Here is a 13,818-nt window from a genome sequence, read left to right as displayed (position 1 = left end):
GGTAGATCACGTAACTAATGTGGTACTGAATAGAACTGAGGAGAAAAGAAATTTGTGGCACAACCTGACTAGAAGAAGGGAGCGGTTGATAGAATAGATTTTGAAACATCAAAAGACCACTAATTTAGAACCGGAGGGAAGTGTGAGCGGTAAAAATAGTAGAGGGAGAACAAGAGATGAATACAGGAAGCAGATTCAGGAAGATGTAGGTTGCAGTAGATATTGGGACATTAAGAGGCCTGCACTGGATAGAGAAGCATGGAGAGCTGCATCGAACCTCTTTTCTGACTGAAGACCACAACAAAAACGACATACAACGGATCGTTCGTTGAAAGATCCGTACCTTAAGATTGGAAAGTTGCAAAAGTTCACATCAATACGCAAGAAAGGAAATAGGAGTAATCCGATAAATTGCTGACCCAAATCGCTAACATCGATCTGCAGTAGGATTTTGGAATACAACCTATGTTCGAAGATTATGTGTTGTGTCGAGGAAAACTATCTATTGACCAACAGCCAACACGGATTCAGAAATTATCGTTCTCGTGAAACACAACTGGTTCTTTATTCTCACGAAGTAATGAGTACTGTTGACAGAGGATGTCAGATTGATTCCACACATTTTTAGATTTCCAGAAGGCTCTTGATACCATACTTCAAAAGGCTCTTCTAATCAAATTGCATTCCTACGGACTGTCGTCTGAGTTGAGCGACTGGATTCGCGTTTTCCGGTTAGAAATATCACAGTCCGTAGTAACTGATGGAAAGCCATGGGGTAAAACAGAAGTAAAATCTGGCGTTCCCCAAGGAAGTGTTATAGGCTCGCCGCGCAGGGTGGCCGCGTAGTCTGGGCACCTTGCCATGGTTGCGCGGCTTTCCCCGTCGGAGGCTCGAGTCCTCTCTCGGGAATGGATGTGTGTGTTGTCCTTAGCGTAAGTCAGTGTAAGTTAGATTAAGTGGTGTATAAGGTAGGTAGGTGGTTAGGGTTTAACGTCTCGTCGACAACGAGGTCATTAGAGACGGAGCGCAAGCTCGGGTTAGGGAAGGATCGGGAAGGAAATCGGCCGTGCCCTGTCAAAGGAACCATCCCGGCATTTGCCTGAAACGATTTAGGGAAATCACGGGAAACCTAAATCAGGATGGTTGGAGACGGGACTGAACCGTCGTCCTCCCGAATGCGAGTCCAGTGTGCTAACCACTGCGCCACCTCGCTCGGTGGTGTATAAGTCTAGGGACCGATGACCTCAGCAGTTTGGTCTCATAGGAACTTACCACAAATACCCAAATTTTGTTATGGGCTCTCAGCCGTTCCTGAGCTACATAACCGATTTAGGAGACAATCTGAGTAACACTACCAGATTGTTTCCACGTGATTCTGTCATTTACTTTCTTATTAACACATCAGATGATCAAAACAAAGTGCAAAACGATTTAGGCAAGATATCTGTATGGTGCGAAAAGTGGCAACTGACCGTAAATGATAAAAGTATGAAAGCATCCACATAACTACCGAAAAGATTCAGCTGCATTTCGGTTACATGATACACTGCTGGCCATTAAAATTGCTACACCAAGAACAAATGCAGATGATAAACGGATATTCATTCGACAAATATACTATACTAGAACTGACATGTGATTACATTTTCACGCAATTAGGGTGCATATATCCTGATTTATCAGTACCCTGAACAACCACCTCTGGCCATAATAACGGCCTTGATACGCCTGGGCATTGAGTCAAACAGAGCTTGGATGGCGTGTACAGGTACAGCTGCCCATGCAACTTCAACACGATACCACAGCTCATCAAGAGTAGTGATTGGCTTATTGTGATGAGCCAGTTGCTCGGCCACCATTGACCAGACGTTTTCAATTGGTGAGAGATCTGGAGAATGTGCTGGCCAGGGCAGCAGTAGAACATTTTCTGTATTCAGAAAGGCCCTTACAGGACCTGCAACATGAAGTCGTGCATTATCCTGCTGGAATGTAGGGTTTCGCAGGGAACAAATGGAGGGTAGAGCCACGGGTCGTAACACATCTGAAATGTAACGTCCACTGTTCAAATGCGAACAAGAGGTGACCGAGACGTGTAACCAATGGCACCCCATACCATCACGCTGGGTGATACGCCAGTATGGCGATGACGAGTACACGCTTCCAATGTGCGTTCACCGCGATGTCGCCAAACACGGATGCGACCATCATGATGCTGTAAACAGAACCTGGATTTATCCAAAAAAATTATGTTTTACCATTCGTGCACCCAGGTTCGTCGTTGAGTACACCATCTCAGGCGCTCCTGTCTGTGATGCTTCGTCAAGGGTAACCGCAGCCATGGTCTCCGAGCTGATAGTTCATGCTGCTGCAAGCGTCGTCGCACTGTTCGTGCAGATAGTTGTTGTCTTGCAAACGTCCCCATCTGTTGATTCAGGGATCGAGACGTGGATGCAAGCTCCGTTACAGCCATGCGGATAAGATAACTGTCATCTCGACTGCTAGTGATACGAGGCCGTTGGGATCCAGCACGGCGTTCCGTATTACCCTCCTGAACCCACCGATTCCATATTCTGCCAACAGTCATTATATCTCGATCAACGCGAGCAGGAATGTCGCGATACGATAAATCGCAATCGCGATAGGCTACTATCCGACCTTTATTAAAGTCGGAAACGTGATGGTACGCATTTCTCCTCCTTACACGAAGCATCACAACAACGTTTTACCAGGCAACACCGGTCAACTGCTGTTTGTGTATGATAAATCGGTTGGAAACTTTCCTCGTGTCAGCACGTTGTAGGTGTCGCCACCGGCGCCAACCTTGTGTGATTTCTCTGAAAAGCTAATGATTTGCGTATCACAGCATCTTCTTCCTGTCGGTTACATTTCACGTCTGTGGCACGTCATCTTCGTAGTGTAGCAAATTTAATGGCCAGTAGTGTACATCAGACAAGTCTAAACGCTCTAAATTCCACTAAATACCTACGGATTGCAATTACGAATAACGTGAATTAGAACGATCACATAGATTACGCTGTGGGTAAAGAAAACCAAAGACTACAATTTATTGGCAGAACACTTAGAAAATGCAGCAGTTCTACAAAAGAGACTGCTTACATCTCGCTTGTCCGCCCTCTTCTGGAGTACTGCTGTGCGATGTGGGATCCGCATCAGATAAGATCAGTGTAGGGCTCCGAAAAAGTTCAAAGAAGTGCAGCTCATTTTGTACTACCGCGAATAGGGGAGAGTATCACGGATATGATACGTAAAGGCGTTTCCCGTTGCGGCAGCATCTTCCCTTGACGTGTCAATCACCAACTTTCTCCTCAGAGTCTGAAAATATTTTGTTGGTGCCCACCTACATACGGAGGAATGGTCATCGTAATAAAATAAACCAGAACGCGCACAGAGAGAGATTTAAGTGGAACTCTTAGAGAGTGGAACGGTAGAGAAATAGACTGAAGGTGGTTCGATGAACTCGCTGCCAGGCACTTAACTGCGAATTGCAGAATCATCATGTAGTGAATATAAATCTACATACGTAGCAAAAAAGTAGCTAATAGAGCCTTTTAAGTCAAAGTAAGTATGAAACTTCTGTTGTTTTGAAATTACGGGTAACTGTGTAAAACCTTTTCTTGAACATTTATTTTGGTTTTGTAACGAAAACGACACACATTAAGAAAAGTTTTTTTAAGGATTACAATTCTAGATATTAATAAGTTTTGGGTAGTATAGGCCACTCGGCAAAACATACGGTTTTAAATAAAAAAAGGTGTTTCTGTGAATTACAAAGAGATTAATCTGTTTTTGTTCCAAAAGTACAAAATAATAAAAGATACTGATAAACTTTCAACTTGTAGTCGATTCAACCCGACGATTCATTAAACTTGTGGACTGAGGTTTTCTGTAAGACAGTTCTGAGTGCTTCGTATGTTTTGATGGAAATCTTTAACTCCGAAATTCGTTTCTCTGTTATACCTGTGAGAGAGTTTTAAATTTTCCGCCAAACAGCAAGGCGGTTTTTAAAACCCAAAGTTAGCTAGCGGCGTTAGCCAGGAATCTCAATCTCCCAAGTGTCCTACAAGCATTTCTTCGAAATTCTCTACAAATTTTGGTTCGAAAAGCTCCGTATGAAGTGTCACAGATGTATGCTGATTTCGTACAATGATTTTGTCTCTTTTGCAGTGCAGTTCTATAAAAATTAAAACTATCGGCAGTAACCCTTTCGGTCATTTCAGCTTCCAAACCACTTGAAACCACTCGCCTTGCTGCAATTTCACACGATTTCCCTCGACCCTCATCGTCATACTTCTTCTTCAACGTTGACATCGTGCCCTAAAAAACAAAACAAAAAAATTGCTTATATGACCCACACCACCTGACTTTGGTATGGCCCATACAAACCGACTGACATAACACATTAAAAACACGGCGGGAAGCGAAACCGGCTTGTGTGCGAGGAATTTCATTATTACGATACAATCTATATCAGATTGCTTAAACATTTATACTGGTATGACAGTCTTACTGCTTAAGTTTAAAATTGTAAATTGATGCTGAAAATTACAGCAGTCACCAGCTTCGACTCTCAAAAACAAACTTGTGTCCCAAACCGAACATCTACATCACTCAATTTCTTGCAAATGGCGGAGTGTTCCCGCCTTATCTATTCGCTGTTTCGCGACAAACACCATGTAGCCCATAACAGCCATTAGCCCGTATACACCGCTGCGTCCCCCCCCCCTCCCCTCTCACTACAATTATAGAAAAATACAATAAAACTTACTTAAATTCTGACGTTTTTTTTAATTTAATACAGAAGCTGATATTACAATTACGTAAGAAAAATAAAGACAATCACTTCCTACGCTAATAAACTGTTATAATTTAAGTATTTAACAACCACTACCGACTTTTCTTTAAGGTTTTCATAGAGTAATGTTAACGGATCAGAGGGTCTTAAGTGAAGTCCATTACAATTTATATTAGATAAAGAGTTTTTCTTATTCCACGACTAACCATCTCCAAAAGTCGTTGATAACCCAGTTTAATTATTTTGTCTTATCTTACATTGTTTCCTCTGCTGGTCCCTTCAAGGCCAAGCAAACACTTTTTGGTTCATTAACATAGCTCTTAAGAACCTACCCCATTTTCTTGTTTCCATAGATCTTTTCTGGATAGGAAGACCTTCATACTTGTCTCGTTTCATAATATCTCTGACATAATATCGGTATTACGTTCCATTTATGCAAGCCTGACATAGATTTCAAAGAAGCACAAACAAGACAATAGTGGAAAAAACTCTCCGTTTGTATTAATAGGGAAGGACATAACATTTTTCAGCGCTCGGGGCCTAGCTGAACGGACCTTGAAGGGGATTACAGTACGGTTTTTAAATCCAGCAGCGTAGGCAAGCCAGCTTCAAAGAACTAAACAATAGCCTTTGTCGATGTCGAGTATTGTTCCAGGCTGCGTTCGGAAAAACGTGTAGCTGCAGGGTATCCGGCACTATGCGTGACTTAACTGAGAATGCCTTGTGAGGCAGAGATTAAAGCAGAGACCGAAACAGATTGCTTTTTAGCGTCAAAGTGGTTTCGACAGCCAACACTGTCCATCCTCTGTGCAAGTGACTTACATTATAGTGTTTCACGTTAGCGCCGACTGTTGTTCGATGTGTAATTACGTACTGTTATAGAGTATTACGTGCAATAAAGCGCTAACTTAACGAAGAGGCGTGAATATACTGTCTGAGCTACATGTAACTGCAGCTTGCTTCAATTGCCTCGTCATATTCACACAACAATAAACACTCCTTACTACGCATGCAAACGCTGAAACGTTTATTTATATTTGAGTCATCAGCCATCTGACTGGTTTGATTCGGCCCCTCCACGAATTCCTCTCCTGTGCCAACCTCTTCATCTCAGAGTAGCACTTGCAGCCAACGTCCTCGATTATTTGGTGGATGTATTCCTGAACATCAACAAAAGTAAAACGAGGATAATGGGATGTAGCCGAATTAAGTCGGGTGACGCTGAGGGAATTAGATTAGGAAATGAGACACTTAAAGTAGATGAGTTTTGCTATTTGGGGAGCAAAATAACTGATGATGGTCGAAGTAGAGAGGATATACAACGTAGACTGACAATGGCAAGGAAAGCGTTTCTGAAGAAGAGCAATTTGTTAACTTCGAGTATAGATTTAAGTGTCAGGAAGTCGTTTCTGAAAGTATTTGTATGGAGTGTGGCCATGTATGGAAGTGAAACATGGACGATAAATAGTTTAGACAAGAAGAGAATAGAAGCTTTCGAAATGTGGTGCTACAGAAGAATGCTGAAGACTAGATGGGTAGATCACATAACTAATGAGGAGGTACTGAACAGAATTAGGGAGAAGAGAAATTGGTGGCACAACTTGACTAGAAGAAGGGATCGGTTGGTAGGACATATTCTGAGGCATCAAGGAATCACCAATTTAGTATTGGAGGGCAGCGCGGAGGGTAAAAATCGTAGAGGGAGACCAAGAGATGAATACGCTCAACAGATTCAGAAGGATGTAGGTTGCAGTAGGTACTGGAAGATGAAGCTTGCACGGGATACAGTAGCATGGAGAGCTGCATCAAACCAGTCTCTGGACTGAAGATCACGATAACAACAACATTTCAATCTCTGTCTTCCTCTACAGTTTTTGCCCTCTATAGCTTCCTAGTACCATGGAAGTCTTAACAGATGTCCTATCGTCCGGTTCCTTCTCCTTCTCAGTGTCTTCCACATATTCCTTTTCTCTCCCGTTCTCCGCAGAACTTCCTCATGCCTTACCTTATCAGTGCACCTAATTTTCAACATTTGTCTGTCACCACACATCTCACATGCTTCGATTCTCTTCTGTTCCGGTTTTACCACAGTCCATGTTTCACTGCCATACAACGCTGCACTCCAAACGTACATTCTCAGAAATTTCTTCCTCAAGTTAAGGCCTATGTTTGATACTAGTAGACTTCTCTTAGCCAGAAATGCCCTTTTTGGCATAGCTATTCTGCTTTTGATGTCCTCCTTGCTCCCTCCGTCATTGGTTATTTTACTGCCTACATAGAATTCCTTAACTTCATCTACTTCGCGACCATCAATTCTGATGTTAAGTTTCTGGCTGTTCTCATTTCTGCTACTTCTCATTACTTTCGTCTGTCTTCGATTTACTCTCAATCCATGTTTTGTAGTCATTAAACTATTCATTTCGTTCAGCAGATCATGTAATTCTTCCTCACTTCTACTCAGGATAGCAATGTCATCAGCGAATCGTATCATTGATATACTTTCACCTCGAATTTTAATACCAGTCTTCAACATTTATTTTCATCATTGCTTCATGGATGTACAGATTGAATAATTGGGCCGAAACACAACATCCCTGTCTTACACACTTTTTAATCCGATCACTTCATTCACGGTCGTCCAGTCGTATTGTTCGATCTTGGCTCTTGTACATGTTGTATATGACCTGTCTCCCTGTAGCTTACCCCCATTTTTCTCAGAATTTCGAACATCTTGCATCATTTTACACTGTCTAACGATTTTTACAGGTTGACAGATCCTATGAACGTCTCTTGATTTTTCTTTAGCCTCGCTTCCATTATCAACCGCAACGTAAGACTTGCCTCTCTTGTGTTTACCTTTCCTAAAGTCTAACTCATTGTTATCTAAAACATCATCAATTTTCTTTTGCATCCTTCTGTATATTATTCTTGTCAGCAACTTTGATGCATGAGCTGTTAAGCTGATTGTGCGATAATTCTCACACTTGTCAGCTCTTGCAGTCTTCGGAATTGTATGGATGATATTTTTCCGGAAGTCAGATGGTATGTCGCCAGACTCATACACTTTACACACCAGCATGATTAGTTGTTTTGTTGCCGCTTCGTCCAATGGTTTTCGAAATTCTGACGTAATGTTACCTATCCCTTCTGACTTATTTGACCTTATGTCCTCCAAAGCTCTCTTAAATTCTGATACAACGTAATACTGCATCCACTATCTCTTCTAAATCGACTCCTGATTCTTCCTCTGTCAATTCAGATAAATCTTCCCCCTCATACAGGCCCTCGATGTACTCTTACCACCTATCCGCTCTCTCCTCTGCATTTAACAGTAATTCCCTTCTACACTTAATGTTACCACCCTTGCTTTTAACTTCACCGAAGGTTATTTTGATTTTCCTGTATGCTATATCAGTCCTTCCTAAGATCATTTCTTTTTCGATTTCTTCATATTTTTCATGCAGTCATTTCGTCTTAGCTTCCCTGCACTTCCCATTTATTTTATTCCTCAGTAACTTGTATTTCTTCACTCCTGATCTTCCGTCAACATTTTTGTACTTCCTTCTTTCATCGCTCAACTGAGGTACTTCTTCTGTTACCGAAGGCTTCTTCACAATTACCTTCTTTGTGCCTATGTTTTTCCTTCCAACTTTCGTGATTGCCCTTTTCAGGGATGTCGATTCTTCCTCATTCCTCCTCAACTGTACTGCCTATTGAGCTTTTCCTTATTGCTGTATGTATAGCCTTAGAGAAATTCAAGGTATCTCGTCATTCTTTAGTGTTTCATTATTCCGCTGCTTCGCATATTGATTCATCCTGACGAATCTCTTAAACTTCAGCCTACTCTTCGTCACTATTGTATTGTGATCTGAGTCTATATCTGCTCCTGGGTACACCTTATAATCCAGTAACTGATTTCATTAGAGAAACGTAAACTTTGAAGTTGGGATAATACGTCATGCTGAAAATCCACTAACACAAAATAGGTTATAAGCGCAAAAATTTTAGTATGAGTAAATGGAATAAGAAGACCGAACCAGAAATCAGTACAACGAAAAACCAGCCTGAGCTGCAAATTTCACTTTTATGTTCACTCCAAGACAAGTTTCCTGCCGGGATCCATTTTCAGATCATCGTAACAGGTAGTCAAATGGCACTTCCGAAAATGAAAGACCATGTGAAAAATGTCTGTGTACTGTGAAGCGCAAATGAACAGTTACACCGCATACAGCTTGTTGAAAGTTCGAATCAGTAATGTCTTTCTTTGCAGGTCATAACCTACAGTGATTGCTAACAGCATTTGTCTTGTGCAGGTTCCATAGTTTCACAGTATCATGCAATCCAGTAAATGTTTTCAGCGTTGCGAAGATGAAATATGAATATGCATATTAGTACAGGACTACACTCATCCACACTCAGAGAGACAGATTGCCTCTCGGCGCCTTGCACAAGCAACAATAATTTGATTTTCAATAATTATTCAGGTAACTGAATTGCTAACTGCCGATAGGGAACAAGTCCACTTTCAAAAATTTTGCAGGAGAGCCAAAAATTTGTTTTGTACAAAAACTATAAAGCAAAATTGTTATGCATTTTTTCTAAAAAATTGTGATTGTACAGTGCTTTAGAGTATGTAATCTGTATTCACCTTTTTTTTAGACTTTTGCCCACCGTGTATTGTAATCTGTAAAATTATGTGTTTATGGGAAAAACACTAAATTTGTCTTTCTTCTATGAAGAATCCAGTATGACGTCTATCATCTCACTAAAAGTGTAATACTTTTCCTGTTTCCTTAATTTTCTCCTGATAATGCCAGACCATGTTGCCTTTCGCAGTAAACTGTGAACTATACGTGTTACTAGACACGCTTTATCGACTATGGACAGTTTCGATTTTGGGGTATACGATGCGACTAGCCAGCTGGGCTTCTTAGATACACCAAAACGAATTTAGAAAATTTTGAACGTATTTGCTCTCTGCAGTTAACGACTCAGTTATTGATCGAATTTAAATTTAAAACGTGTCATAATCTAGTGACTAAGAGATTTTAATCTTACGTTAGAGGCTGGCAACTGTAAGATAAGTAGTACAGTCAGAAACTTTGTGTCTTGAGGCCGTATAACTCAGGACGCGCAAATCACCCAGACTACAGGGCTACTACAAATGATTGAAGCGATTTCATAAATTCACTGTAGCTCCATTCATTGACATATGGTCACGACACACTACAGATACGTAGAAAAACTCAAAGTTTTGTTCGGCTGAAGCCGCACTTCAGTTTTCTGCCGTCAGAGCGCTCGAGAGCGCAGTGAGACAAAATGGCGACAGGAGCCGAGAAAGCGTATGTCGTGTTGGAAATGCACTCACATCAGTCAGTCATAACAGTGCAACGATACTTCAGGACGAAGTTCAACAAAGATCCACCAACTGCTAACTCCATTCTGCGATGGTATGCGCAGTTTAAAGCTTCTGGATGCCTCTGTAAGGGGAAATCAACGAGTCGGCCTGCAGTGAGCGAAGAAACGGTTGAACGCGTGCGGGCAAGTTTCACGCGTAGCCCGCGGAAAATTGGCTCATGCCACAACTGGAGACCGACAGCGCCGACTTCATCTTTCAACAGGATGGTGCTCCACCGCACTTCCATCATGATGTTCGGCATTTCTTAAACAGGAGATTGGAAAACCGATGGCTCGGTCGTGGTGGAGATCATGATCAGCAATTCATGTCATGGCCTCCACGCTCTCCCGACTTAACCCCACGCGATTTCTTTCTGTGGGGTTATGTGAAAGATTCAGTGTTTAAACCTCCTGTACCAAGAAACGTGCCAGAACTGCGAGCTCGCATCAGCGATGCTTTCGAACTCATTGATGGGGACATGCTGCGCCGAGTGTGGGAGGAACTTGATTATCGGCTTGATGTCTGCCGAATCACTAAAGGGGCACATATCGAACATTTGTGAATGCCTAAAAAAACTTTTTGAGTTTTTGTATGTGTGTGCAAAGCATTGTGAAAATATCTCAAATAATAAAGTTATTGTAGAGCTTTGAAATCGCTTCAATCATTTGTAATAACCCTGTATATTTATCCAGTATTTGAAAATGAGAGCACTTACAGACCACCAACAGACCTCAAACGTGACTTCGAAACTTTTTGCCGCTGTCGACCCTCACATAAAAATAAAAGGAAAAAAGTCTGCCGCATAGCACGTTTCGCTATTCACAAAGTAAAATTTCAACATCAAGCATGACTTTTTAACTTATTACTTGTTTACTGCGAACTCTACCAGCAATTCATTTTGCCGATAGTATTCACATATACCAGTAATGTACATGCAAAGCTACATCATTGTACGACACATAATTGTGACGTCACAAACACTGAAAAGTGTGGAAAACCAGCTTTTCTTAAAACGAAGCGCAAATCACACATACTTTACGCATCCAGTGTTTGATAATGAGAGTATTTAGCGACTTTCATCAAACTTTAAACATAATTTCAATCCAGAATGAGATTTTCACTCTGCAGCGGAGTGTGCCCTGGTATGAAACTTCCTAGCGTATTAAATCTGTGTGCTAGACCGAGTCTCGAACTCGGGACCTTTGCCTTTTGCGCGCAATAGCTCTACCATCTGAGCTACCCAAGCACGACTCACGCCCCATCCTCACAGCTGTACTTCTGCCAGTACCTCGTCTCCTACCTTACAAACTTCACAGAAGCTCTGCTGCGAAGGTAGGAGACGAGGCTCTGGCAGAAGTAAAGCTGTGAGTAGATGCCGCCACGGTAGCTCAGCGTGTTCGGTCAGAGGGTTAGCTCCCTCTGTAATAAAACAAACTGAGTTAATCGATCAACAACGAACTTAAACGGATGTCTTACGACGTCCGCCCCGAGCAGATGCAACGAACAAAATCGAACAAAATGAGATTAAAAAAAAATAGGGGCCGTGAGTCGTGCTTGGGTAGCGCAGGTGGTAAAGCATTTACCCGCGAAAGGCAAAGGTTCGAGTCTCGGTCCGGCACACAGTTTTAACATGCCAAGAAGTTTCATAATTTCAATCCTTTTCTGAACTCCTTACCACTGGGAGCGCCACAAAACAATGAAAGAAAAGTCGTTTATCGCTTACTAAATGTTCGTTGTTTATGCAGTAAAACTTCAGCATTGAGTATGACGTTTTAATTTATCATTTATTTAGTACTAATTCTATTCGATACCCATTTTGCAGAGAGTTTCCTCACACTCGTGTACTACTGAAGTTCCCTCACACAGTTTAGGAGAAAAAATTTAACTCATTTGTAAAGCAGTCATTGTATTGTATGTTAACCGAGGGACTAGAAATGACGGAGAGGCTCCATCCCCGCTCCACAACCCCACGACGACTACCACAGTCCACTTCACCCCTCCGCCGCTCCACACCGAACCACTCTTTCAGGGTTTTTGTGCGGTTCGGCCCCTCGGTGGACCCCCCTCCCCTGGGAACGTTTCACACCAGACGAGTGTAGCCCGTATGTTTGCGTGGTAGAGTAGTGGTTGTGTACGCGTTCGTGGAGAACTTGATTGCTCAACAATCGCCGACATAGTGTAGCTGAGGCGGAATAAGGGGAACCAGCCCGCATTCGCTGAGGCAGATGCAAAACCGCCTAAAAAGCACCCACAGACTGCCCGGCTCACCGGACCTCGACACAAGTCTGCCAGGCGGATTCGTGCCGGCGACCAGGCGCTCCTTCCCAAACAGGAAAGCCGTGCGTCAGACCTCATGGATAACCAGGCGGGCTTTTAAAGTACAGGGCTATTACAAATGATTGAAGCGATTTCATAAATTCACTGTAGCTCCATTCATTGACATATGGTCACGACACACTACAGATACGTAGAAAAACTCATAAAGTTTTGTTCGGCTGAAGCCGCACTTCAGGTTTCTGCCGTCAGAGCGCTCGAGAGCGCAGTGAGACAAAATGGTGACAGTAGCTGAGAAAGCGTATGTCGTGCTTGAAATGCACTCACATCAGTCAGTCATAACAGTGCAACGACACTTCAGGACGAAGTTCAACAAAGATCCACCAACTGCTAACTCCATTCGGCGATGGTATGCGCAGTTTAAAGCTTCTGGATGCCTCTGTAAGGGGAAATCAACGGGTCGGCCTGCAGTGAGCGAAGAAACGGTTGAACGCGTGCGGGCACGTTTCACGCGTAGCCCGCGGAAAATTGGCTCATGCCACAACTGGAGACCGACAGCGCCGACTTCATCTTTCAACAGGATGGTGCTCCACCGCACTTCCATCATGATGTTCGGCATTTCTTAAACAGGAGATTGGAAAACCGATGGATCGGTCGTGGTGGAGATCATGATCAGCAATTCATGTCATGGCCTCCACGCTCTCCCGACTTAACCCCATGCGATTTCTTTCTGTGGGGTTATGTGAAAGATTCAGTGTTTAAACCTCCTCTACTAAGAAACGTGCCAGAACTGTGAGCTCGCATCAACGATGCTTTCGAACTCATTGATGGGAACATGCTGCACTGAGTGTGGGAGGAACTTGATTATCGGCTTGATGTCTGTTGAATCACTAAAGGGGCTCATATCGAACATTTGTGAATGCCTAAAAAAAACTTTTTGAGTTTTTGTATGTGTGTGCAAAGCATTGTGAAAATATCTCAAATAATAAAGTTATTGTAGAGCTGTGAAATCGCTTCATTCATTTGTAATAACCCTGTAGTCATACGTTTACACCTCTTTTATATGTGAGAGTTACATTACTTAATGAATCGTGGTTGGGGCTTACTGGTTCTTCATCTGACGCCCGAAATAAACACTTGCAATTTGTCGCAGGCTTTGCACCATAGTTCAGCTGGTTAGTTAGTGTAGTGGTTAACAGCGGGGTTTCGGGTTTCCCATTAAACAGCTTACCGTCCCGTAACGTCATCTTGCAACACGGTTCACAGTTTTAGCGGCTTTCCAGCACAGCCAGCCCCTTCTCAAGAGACTCGTGCCGTAATCCATATTGTCAGC

This window comes from Schistocerca cancellata, chromosome 1, assembly GCF_023864275.1.
Source record: "Schistocerca cancellata isolate TAMUIC-IGC-003103 chromosome 1, iqSchCanc2.1, whole genome shotgun sequence".
NCBI lineage: Eukaryota > Metazoa > Arthropoda > Insecta > Orthoptera > Acrididae > Schistocerca > Schistocerca cancellata.
The sequence above is the reverse complement of the archived record's forward strand: the minus strand, read 5'-3'. Positions refer to the sequence as shown.